Source organism: Amblyomma mixtum, chromosome 3 (genome assembly GCF_055824585.1).
Source record: "Amblyomma mixtum isolate Tamu chromosome 3, ASM5582458v1, whole genome shotgun sequence".
Taxonomy (NCBI): domain Eukaryota; kingdom Metazoa; phylum Arthropoda; class Arachnida; order Ixodida; family Ixodidae; genus Amblyomma; species Amblyomma mixtum.
In genome coordinates this window covers 182,082,430-182,094,634 of record NC_143014.1, presented here as the reverse complement: position 1 = coordinate 182,094,634, position 12,205 = coordinate 182,082,430, and positions in this window count along the sequence as shown.

Here is a 12,205-nt window from a genome sequence, read left to right as displayed (position 1 = left end):
AAGAACGGCAGCACACAAGTCTGTCCTTCATCGTCGCTCGGTGCTCTAAGCCCCGCACGGACGCCATCTCTCGTCTATTCACGTCAGTTCCTCCAGCGCGCTCCGGCTGTCAACCTCCCTCAGCTCCTGCTCCGCCTCTCGAGCCTCCAAAACGACCAGCAAAGTGGCGAGGCGACATCGCTGCTCCCGACGTCATCGAACGGCCTCAGTACCCCCCCACTCTTCCCGTAGGCGAACGTGCCCCCCCTTCTCTCGACTACACGCGTGTCATCGCACCAGATGAGAGCCGCCTCTGTCGCGAAGAAAAGAAGAGGCAAGCTCCCGTACACGGTGCGGCCGCTCGTCGGTTTGGCGCGCACAGTTCTCGCCGTCTTGTCGGGGATCGGCACGGCTGACTGATCCACTTAGCCCCGGAGAAAGACGACCGAGAAATCCCCTTCATATCGCGAGCTAGTTCAGGGAGGGCCGAGCGAGGAGCACCAGCGCTGCACCACGCGCACAAGTGGCCGTGCAGCCGCCGCTGGAGGGGCGATCGGGAGGAGAGCACCGCTTTCGCGCGCTCAACACAACACGGCTCACCGCGTACATGGCAGCGCCCGGGCTCTTGCGTGTCGCCGGCTGCGTCTGGTTCTTTCTTCCGGCGTCCTCCTCCGGGCGCGCCCTGTGCCGCGCGAACGACGGGAGAACCTCATTTCTGCTCGCTCCCTCATCCCCCATCCGAGCTGTGCTCGTTCTTTGGGCTTCGCGTGGCAGCGATAGACCTTTTCATTACTCGGGGGACCGGATCAAAGAGGTGCGGTTTTTCTTGAGTGCGGCCAGCAAGATGCATGTGTGCCATAATTTTCCCGCCCGCTTTTTTTTTCCCCGCGCGACCTATCCATTCGAAGCAGTAAATCGCGAAATCAACGGCTTCCACGGCCATTTACAAGATGCTGTGAAAAATAAAAAAAATAAAAGTAACTGATCGCCTTTGCCCATGAAATGCCTCTGGGTTTGTAGGAATGTGCGCGAGCTCCGAGTGACGACGGGAAAGGGGAAGACACTGCGGCGAATATAAGCCGAGGCCCCTCCAATGTGCCGCTTTGCTTACCTAAAGAAATAAAGAGTTATCTGTGGAATGACGGCTACTACTGGCGTCGCCACTGGCGTGTTTCGCAGGAATAAGTCGTGCACAGGGTTTATATTGACTCGTTCCAAAGTGAAGGACTAAGGCCACTACAGCCGCTTACATTAACGGCTGCTCTCTACCGTGCCTCACGCCTGTCATCAGTAGGTGCTCGATACAATATCGTTTAACATAGTCGGCCAATGGCTGTGAGTGCAAAAGTACTCTGCAATTCTGAGTTGGAGACGACCCGAGCAACACGCTTTACGGCAATCGGTGGTGACCACAACAGCATCCGCCTCGTCCGCTGTGATAACGGTGGGTCCACGCGCCCGCACAAATGCATCGAGCAAAGTGAACATGAAGGGCATTTAACAAACAACGTATTCCAATCAACCTTCAAGTCTCCGCTGCGTGTGCCTGCCGTCAGATCGCATTGCAAGTCATCACGAGATCACTAAATACGTTCCTAAGCTGCGCATAAATCATTGTGAAAGAAACTGAGCAGTTCTGAGTTAGTTTATTTACACAGCCATGCTGTGACAGCAGTTTTGTGGTAACATACACTGTACAACCAACAATGAAACGCTCCATGGAGAGGACGAAGCGCAAAAAAGGACCACACACAGAAGAAGGAACAACAGGACATGCACTCCCGCCGTGTGCTGTCATTCGTTGTGCTTCATCTTCTCACGCTACGCACCAACCCGCCCACCAACGTGTTTCACAACAATAAAATGGTGGTATTTCTTAAATGTCACCATCGCCTCGCCCCACACCGCGTTAAATTGCTCACTTACAAGTTGCTGGTTCCACCTAAACAACACGCATCCGTCTTACGCAACCCGCACTTTTTGTTTCTTTGTTGCATTTTCACAACGGGTACAAAGAAGTAAAACATGTCAGCAACACTTGCACTGACACGGCAGGTTAAAATTTTTTCAGTTCAACCAAGTCATCCAACACATTTAACCATGTTGGTTGATCAGGCAGTGCCTGATACACTTCCCTCAGACGTATGACACCTTCAATGAAATGCTCGCGTGGAGATCTCACAACTACTTCTGCATTGTTGAATTGTGTCCTTGTTTTCCATAAACTATGGAGGCCAAGGAGCATAATAGTGTCATAAGGGATGTCCTGTTTTCCTACCAGTAAGAACCTGATGCCATGCGGGTGTAGCGGTAAATCTTTCTTTAAGGTTCTTTGAAGCACATCCCAGAAGAAAACCGCATCCCAACAATCTAAAAACACGTGATCTATTGTTTCAGGTTTTTTACATAGAAAACAATCTGTTGACCAAGGGACAAAGAGTCCTTATGCAACCCGCACCATGTTATCTTCATAAACAATCTCGGAGCAGTCCAAAATCGCGCTGCAAGATTCATCCATTCTTTTTATTCATATGACGTCAGTGTTTCGTCTCTGAAAACTAAATCCGCAATTTCGCCTCTTTCTGTTAGTCGCTGCATAGCCACCCTACCATTGTACCACAAGTTCACTCGTCACTTAATCGTTCACCTCATATCATGCCGGCCTTGTACATATCTCACCGCACCAGCCACTCGCTTCAAGTTTGTGTCCATGTGCCCGAACTGTACTTTTTTAGCCACCTTCTTTCCACGTGCCGCTAAAGATTGGAACAGCCTTCCCAAGAATTTCGTCGAAACAACATGCCCATCATCGCTAGTGAAAAATTTATATAACCTCCTATGTATCTAAAACAAAGGCGGTTGTGTTACTTTCCATCTTTATTGCTGAATCCACTCCTTATGTAGTGCCTCCATCACGTGTATTTAAAGAAATTAAATGAAATGAAACAAACAAAACGAGCGTGCTCAGTTTGTGTTGCCGGGCCCCTTAAAAGTGAACAATTCCTGAAGTGCAGCTGAAAGATGAATGTAGTTGCAACATAGATTTTGTGCCCACGTCAGCGTCCCGCTAAACTAGCGAGCCCGGATACTGTGAGTATTTAAGAGCGCGAGTCCAGTGAACGTGGTACAGATCGAGTATCCAGTTTTATGTCGTGCGAGCTTGACAAACGCTTTTCAGAGCCAGCTCGTTCGTAGCCATTGGTGCACAATTATTCGTCTTTTCCGCAAGTGTGTGAGCACGTACACATTGTTGACATGGTCAACTAATAAGGCACACATTCACCAACTGAGAAGGCGCTTAATGCATTTCTATAACGACGTGCAACAGAAATAGCTTCGTTGCCGCGTACATTTCGCGAATGTGTTTCGTGGGCGAGACACCAAAAAATTCAATTGTCCTTCCTCAAAGCCTTCTTCAACTGCCCCCCCCCCCCCCCCCCCCCCCGCTCCCCTTTCCTCAAAGCGAAAAAAAGAGAAACAGACGCAACGCTGGATATCGACTAGTGTGGCAAGAAGACGACTCAGAAGAACACCTCGACAACACGTCATCAGACTCGTGGCGGATTTTTCGTAAAACAGCTCCGATGCATGACAAGCAAGTCAGGCCTCGCTCCCAGGCACAACAAGGAGAGACACCGCTTCGAAAGAAGACAAAAAAAAATAAAGCTCAAAACGTCTGCAAGAGACGACATGCAACGCTCCGCACAAACGCGCAAGCGAAACTAAAGCCACCGTCATTCTTCCGCAGCCCGCGGTAACGGAACGACAGCCACTATTCTTCTTTTCTTTTCCTCAAGGCACGAAGCACCCGACGCGAGCAGCGGAACTGTCTCACCCGATCAAACTAGGCTTCTCATTTTGAGGCCGGAAAACCGGCAGGCGACGAACGTAAGAGGGGTGCAAGCAGCGCCCCATTTGATTCCGTGTCTCAGCGCGCGCGTCACGGGGCTCCCATCCTGGCGTCAACCAGAGGCCCATATGCGCCCTTTGTATGTACGGAGTGGATGTTCCGCGATCTTTGTGCGAGGCCGAGCTGGGTTGTGAGGGAACTGTGCGATGAAATGCGCTGTAGTCCCACTACGAGTGGCGTGCGAGCGAGTCATGCAGATCATGTCACACAGACACGACGGCGTTCACGTCGGCTGTTAATGACAGTAAACCAGAGCTGTAACATAGAGAGGCCAGCACACTTTCGCAGTACCCCTTACACAGCTCAGGCATAGTACCGTTACCGGCTGCTATGGCGACGCTGGTACTTTATATATTCGCGCCGTGATTTCGCTTAGAAGGAAAAAGAACGGGTTTCCGTTTTTTCTCGATGGGCGACGTTTTCACGGACTCGCAGCGCTGCTCCGCGTCATCAATAGCCGTGAACGTTCCAAACCCTTGTAGCCACAGTACGCCGCACCTAAAAAAATTACTTTACTTCGCGGCACCTCAAGCCGAGGTATGCGTAAAGCGAGCAGGTTTAAGCCCCCGTAAAAGGCGTGCTCGCGCGCTTGAAGGCCGCCCTCGGCTGCAGCTTATAGTGTCTAGGCGATGTTCTAACGTCCATTTGAGCTTCCAACAGCATTTCCAGCGTTCGCGTGCACAGCTGCAACTTTCTCGCGCCCACTTTCAGCGATGCATGCATGACACTTGAATCGAACATGAGGGCGTGCGGATTCACAGCCGTCGTGTATATCTAAATTTTATGTTTCACTCTCCTACATTAAGTAACAGCGGACGGTGGGCGTATCAGTCTAGCTGGCTTCGAAATGGTGTATTTCCATCAGCCGGCCAGTACGACAGACGTATGCAGTGCATTCTCGATAATTCGCACTCGGACAGGGAAGTTGCACGAATCAGGCAGAGCTGGAGTTAAAAACAACTTTTAAATATGCTTGGTGGTGGCCGAAGCATCAGTTCGAATAAACCGACAGCTCGAATTAAACGAGTTCGAATTAACGAGGGTCTTCTCTTCTATAATAGAGGTGTCGGGTGTTCGCGATATTGCGAATAAACCCTGCACTGCATCATTTGCGCGTGCATCCTCTTCTCTTTCTAAATAAATCAAGTGTGTTTCAAGCATCGGGCTTTTTGAAGAAACAGGAGGTGGAAAGTCAGGCCTGGGATTAGTTTGTATACCATTTTTTTTTTAGGTATACCCAAAAATATTCTTCAGCACTACTTTTTATCGGCTTCTTTCTCATCTTCGCAAAATTATTCAACGCGAGCAAACGCTCTCCGCAGACAGAGACTACAGAAGATGGTAGTCTTCCTTTCTACGCTCCGCGCTAACAAGATGAAAAAATCTTTAGACGTTTACAGGAAAGAAATAAAATGATAAATAGGTACGAAGGCAGAGTAACTCGAGTACCGCCGTACAGAGGGGAAAAAATTATAGCACAGCTCTGAAATAGCTTGGATCTGGTATGTTGAACTAGAGCAGTACCCGTCAAAAGTCTTCACGTAGAAATGGTGACAACAACCTGTCGCTGCGCTAACTGGCGACTTTCACGTCGTAAAGGGGGCGCCTTAGTTGGCTCAGTATGGCGGCGTTAAGGAGTATACTGCTTCCGGGGTCAGGTGAGGTAGAATCGCGCTTGTTCTGAAATTTTGCCCTTGAACTTTAGAAACCTAATTGTTTGTATTTCCTGTCACTGTCGCTTCAGTTTAAAGTGATTAAGCTGATCACTTTTGAGATTTCTCGTGCTCATAAATTTTATTAATCATGAGCTACCTTAAACATGAATAAGCATTTCTAATCATGCACAGAGGTGAAAAGCGAGAACAATGAGGTCGCCTTTTCCGCGGACTGCCATCTCGGAGAAATTAACCACGCCTTGTGTACGTAGATTGTCCGTATTCAGTGGTTGGAAAGCACGAAACGAATGCAAGGCCTCTAAGATACTATTCTTTAAGCCCGATTCTGTTCGAATATTTCCATCCATCCGACTGATTCCAGCGACAGCGAAGGCATAGAACAATTGAAATGCAAAAATAATCGGAATGAAATAGAACTCGAGTGAAATACCGCTCTCGCCACTCCTCCGTGGCTAACGAAGAACCGCATCACCATGCACGCATGCTGTATAGTAAGTCGTGCAATTTGAGAGAGACACACACAAAAGTTTTCGCGCTTGAAATGCGCCCGCCAGTCATGTATGGTCGGAGATGTTTCTTAACAAACAGCGCCGCGTTTTTATAAAGACATATCTAACCCAAACAAATATTTTTTTAAAGGAATATTGGCTGGGTGCCTGATAAGAACTGCGCTGTCATACACTTACTGCAAGCGCTCCATTGCAGCTCGGAAACCTCCTGTCCCTATGCTCTCTCTGCCTTGCTGGCACCAGAAATTCCACGCATTGACCCTCAGCGGCTCTTCTATCTCCTTAACGTGCGAATGTCCAGGCAAGAGGGCTCATAAGAAATGTTTTTAGAGAAAAAATTCAGAAAACTGCGTCTAAATGGGCCGGAGAACTACTCAGGCAACGGAGCAAGCGGTTTCGTGCGCACTGTAGTGCCGGAGCTCCCATTTCGCTGGCTGGCCCCCCTGGAAACAAGCGCTGCGCGCTCGCCGACGCTCAAAGCAGGCCCAGACTTTCTCGGACAAGTCGCGACATGCAGCGTGACTCATCCCGCCGACGCGGCGCCGACACGGACCCTTCCTCCTGTCCTCCTCTCCGTCGGTGCGCACTCCTCCGACGCTCGCCGGTTCTCGACCATTGGTCTAATTTGAACGGTGGCCAGTGATTGGAGGATTTGAACGGCTGGCTGCCGTAACCGTTACCAGCGGCTATAAAAACGGAGCCGCGCTGAACCCGAGCAGCAGACGGGCAGCAGAAGAGCCATCACGCCGGAGCTACGCTCGCCGCCGGGGCCGCCTTCTTCTGTGTGCCTGCCCGTGGTGCTCTTGACCCTTGTATCATGTAAAAGCCCTTGTACATACTGTACATAAAGTTCATTTGACTCACCGTCGCCTCGACCGTTTCCTGGCTCGGACTCCCAGTCCCAACAGTGGCGACAGCGGTGGGATGCCTCAGTCCCAACAGCACCGAGACTAGTTCGCGGAGGTGCCGCAGCGGCGTGGCGTCGATGTCGTGAAAATGGCCAATAGGCTGCACATCCAGTACTCTTGACTATAAACACGGCGTTTAGTATACAGAGCGCGCCCAGTGGTATGGATCAACGCAAATTTGTCGTTTTTGACTCAAGTATTTTCACGTAAGACGGATTTACCCATGAGTGCCACTAAAAGCGGCCATATTGGCACCGTTTTGTCGCCTTGTTTCGAGTGCAGGTAGCTTGAATTGATCATTTATGCTTCGCTCTGTCACGTGTGTGAGAAGAAAAATAAAATGCCTGGCTGCATATATGCATTTTTTTTGTCTCTTCACTTTCCCTCCCTGTAATGACCCTCAAATGAGGGTTGACAGTATTCATAAATAAAATAAAGTCAGCAGAGGACTACACTGGGGCGATAAAAACGAAGGACGTCATGAGTGCGGGGTGCCAGACTTACTCGTATAAACCGCTATTCTTCGTCGTGTGCCCAAATATCAGTACAAATGCAGCTAACGAAGTTCGCCGCATATCCAAACGAAGTTTCATCCGCCGAGACACGAACACGCGTCCACGATCGTGCCCGGGGGCGATTCATCACCACCGCGTCAACGTGGAAGTGCCCAGAGCATATCGCTTCGGTCACAAGTGCGGTGTTACGAGGCCCTTCTAACTTCTGAAAAGCACTTGTATACTAGGCGTTCAGCACTGTATGCGTTAACGTTCCCTGTCGTTTGCGAATTGTGGCTTTGTTGTGATGTATCAGCTACAGCCCAGACCTCTACTCTGCGTTTACTGTGACGGAGGAGCACAGCATTTCGCAGGATTCGCAGCGCGGACTGCATGCAAAATAAAAGTGTCGTGGTTCTCCGCATACGTTGCCCCATTCCGCATCGAGGCGGCTTCGAAACTTTCTCAAAGACGTCAAGCCTCGATGAATAACTATTTGTATCAGCGCGTTAGCCGGCTCCTTGTCGGCAGAAATTCCCCTCCTGCTAGTTCAGTTAACTGCCATAACGCTAACCACCGCAATGTTAACTCCTGTTCACACAGGTCCGAAATTTCACTCAATTTTTATCCCCTTCCTTTCTATTTTTTTCTTTTTGCTGCCAAATTGTGGTTGCTGTCGGCAACTTCGAGTTTTCAACTACGCAAGTGAGCTTCGTGCCGAGCCGGCGCGCAGGCCTGTGTGGCGTTCTCGACTCCCTTTTAACGAAGCCTACACAGACGCACCGACGTCTGAAACCGGGACGTCGGCATGTCGACAGCTCGACGTCTCGTATGGGGAGGAAGCCGCGGAGATGACGTTCGATTCCGACACACGTGTCCCCAACGCCGTCTTCCACTGGATCTGCGCAGCGGGGCATTGTCGACGTCTCACCCGCGGCCCCTTCCCCAACCTCCTCCTTCTTTCTGACACGCGGGGATAAAGTCGATCTTCCTCGCAGTGCAGTGACGAGCGTGAAAGATGTCGCACTCACACTCACAGTTTCGTCTGTTTTATTTTTTTTCTTTGTTTCTTTCGTTTCTTACAGCTGGCACAAAGAGATCGGACTAAGTGCGCCTAACGCATTTCAACCGGCCTGACTAACATAGCTTCTAACACGAAAAAACTGCGCTACGTCTACTGCCAATGACAAGGTTTAATCATGAAGCAATTGTGATAACTACTATAGCATGACAAGTAAATAAAAAGTGGTAGAACAACACAAAACATGGGATACAAAACAAACAGAGGAAGAAGACCGCAGCAGCCGAGCGTGACGGCGAAGGGAAACTGCGCTAGCACTACAACGCGTAAAGCCTAATCAGGGCGTACAGAGACCCGGCGTTAGGTAAAAATTCATTACGCGCTAATAATACGGTCCAACGCAAAAGCCAAATCGCCATCTAAACACCGCCGGCTTCATACAAGCGCTTTTCGCGAAAAGAAAAATAAGCTGAAACAAAAATCAATTACCGCACAATCAATCACACATGCATACCTGCGCTACAAAGTATACGCCCGGAAGCTCCTGAGTCGTTTTTTTTTTTTATCGTCTTTCCGAAGCAAGAAAATAGAAATAAAAGACTCCTGAACGGATAGTAAAATGGTGACTTCCCCCTTGCACCGCTCCTGGCGCAAAAGGAAGAAAGAGAAGACAAAAGGCTTTGTCTCCTCCACGCGCGATTGCCACGTCGATCGTCGAGTTGTCGACGCCTTCGTCGTCGTCAGAGCAGCCTTGCGCGCCATCTCCTGTATCTCTTCGACCCTGTAGAGCAACCCATTTCACCGCAAAGTGTGTTCTCATCCAGAAACGCCTCCCCCATCCGCTACTGTGCGCTTCGCATTTTGTTTATTGTTTACATTATACTTAAGCGCCGCTCGAAAGAGAGAGAGGCAGAGACGGCGGCAAAGCTAGCGCAACGAAGCTCGACGGAGAGAGAGAAAAGAAAAAGGAAACGGTAATACGGGAGAAGGATCTCGGAAAATGAGGTGGGAAAGCAAGAAGTGCAGCGGGGAGGAAAAGAGCGATTTGAGAAAACAAGTGCTCCAGGAGCCGGGAAGGAGCGCCCGCGGGATCGGCCGGGCGCCTAATGGCGTGCGAGCGGCCCCATCCGCGGATCTCGGCGAGGGCTGCGTCGTCTGCCGCCGCCGCTGGTGGCGGCGGTGCTGCTTTTGAAAAGAGTTCGACAGATGTCGCGCGACAGGATACGCTTGGCATAATGAGCCGAGCAAGCGCCCCGCACCCTCGACCACCGCCTCCCGAGCTCTCGACTCGGCTTCTCCGCTCGTCACCGGCGTTGTCGTCAAGGCACGCGCTGCCTGCACGGTCGACTCGGTTGAGCCGCAGGTCACTGCATCGCTGATGCGGTCGGGAGTCGAGTTAACCGCTCGCAACCGGGGGGACCTGGTAACATGAAAATAGTGTGGCGCACCCGGCGGCGGCGCTTCCCAGTTCGGGGGTCTCGTCTAGCGCCGAGGCTGCCCCTAATGCGGAGGCTTGCCGCGTGCGCGCCAGCTGCAGCGCGACGTGTGCGCTTCTTCGCGCGAGACGGGCGCGAGAAAGATCGCGCCGGTGTGTAGTGATTTATACGGCGAGGCGCGGCAACGTCAACAACCCGGCGACGTGTGTAGGGAGAAGAAGGGGGCGGTGTGTACCGCAGGGCGGCTAGCCCCCTCGGGAGAAGAGCGGTGTTTTACAGGAAGCCGCGAGCTGGTGCCGCCGCCGCCAGTTCCCCTGCTTAGCATGGGAGCAAACGCTTAGCATAACAGCGACGAGGTTAGCGCGCCCTCGAAACTCCGTGGTTATACGGCGCCGCGAAGGATCTTTGGTCTCCATCGCAGGGGACCGGAAGAGGAATCGCGCACTGTGGCAAGCCTTGAGGGCACCTGCACGCTGTGGGCGTCAGACGAGCAGCTGGTCGTTTCCTTCCCTCGAAATCTGCGCGCACAAAGCGCGGTTACGTTTGTATCTTGTTTTCGCGAAAAAGTGATTTCGGCTTAGTTTACGGTTTGTACCGGTTATAGAATCCAAGGTCGTATGCGACCTTAGCTTGATATGCGGCCAGAATAAAGTGCTTTTTCTCTCTCTAAGAAAAAAGGTCTGAGCACAGCGGCGAACGGGGTTTTCGCTAGCGCGTGCATCAGTTGCCGCTTCATCTCTCGCGTAGCTGTCTGTGCTAGCACGGGAGACAACCGTTTCGTAGCCCTTCCGTACTGAGACCCTTTTGCGCTCATTTAGCCTGAGGACAGTGCACTCTTCCAGCACGCATGAAGAGCGCAGCAGCCTGGACGTACCAGTACGACAGGCAAGAACCAATAACAGATGAAGAGCGAGCTGTAATCCCGCGCTGGAATTCATTCCGTTTTTTTTATTCACACGAAACCTCGCCCTTCCCTGCTACCAATGCACTAACAGAAAACTAATGAAAAATCCTGCAGGAAAGGAATGGGTTGGGTCTCCAGGATTTCAAGGTCAGCCTCTGCGTCTTTTGGTGGGCAGCACATTCCAGTCACCTTTCTCTCTTCCAGTTTTTGCTTCATTCGCATTAAATAAACTATACACTATGTAGCCCCTAATGATTCGCATTTGTTTCCTGGGAGGACGATGCGTGACAAAAAATGGCACTGGGGCTGCGCGCTGCAGATTGATTCGCATTAAGGGGCCCTAACCACCCGCTAAGAGCAACGAGTTAATGCATTCGGTCAGAATTTGGGCCGACTTACTCGGCCTATACGTGCAGCATAGCGCTCACAAATAGAACGGAAAGTAATCTATCCTTCTTTTCGTTCAGCGGCTTTCCCATACGGGTTATGCTTTCATAGAGCAGGCGCGCGTGTGACGTCACCTCTCAGTGCGACCGCCGGCGCCGCTGGTCATCGCAGCGGCAAGAGCCGATCATAGGCAAAGGAGTGCGCGGATTTGGTAGACCGGTGCCGCTCACGGCCAAGGAAAGGAAAAGGTTAAGGAGAAAGGTAGAATTTTTGGCTGAAAGGAACTGCAAAAGTTATTAATATTGTACCGGTAATATCTCCGGTCTTGTGCGTTTAAGTGGTTTGACTCCTTTTGGCAAGTGCGTGGATACCAAATTAGGCCACTTGGTGCGTTTGGCGAATATGGCGCTTTACGAGCGGCGTCGCTGGTAAAGCTCCACATTTCCAAAACGCACCAAGTGGCCCAAGTTTACGAGTGGCGTCGCTCGTGGGGCACCCAATCGATCACAAAGATTTTCCAGTGGACGAGAGATGGGTGTTTCAGGGACTCGTTAATATCAGTGGTTTATAAAGTGGACCACTGTCGGAAACCATGCCTTATTTTTAGTTTCGCACATTGAATCTGCACATCGTAATGTATGCTGCAAGGTGTGTTGACTTTAACCTACAGTTGCCTACACGGTTTATCACTATGGACAGCGAGAGGTACGCGGACATGCAAACAAAACTAATGCCCGTGTTGCCTGCTCGCCCGTACCCAAATCTATCGCTGTCCATACTTCGAAACTGCCCTCGGAAACTATTGTCACAGCCCCGGACACAGGGTGCTTTCTTGGGTCTAGATGAGTACCCTTCCTTACAGGTTCATGCTTCGTTTCTTTTTGTTTTTTTTCATAGAAGCTTACAAATGCATACAGCAGCAAGTTTTAGATACAAACGTTTGTACTATAGCACGGATTCACTTACAAACACCGTCGCCTA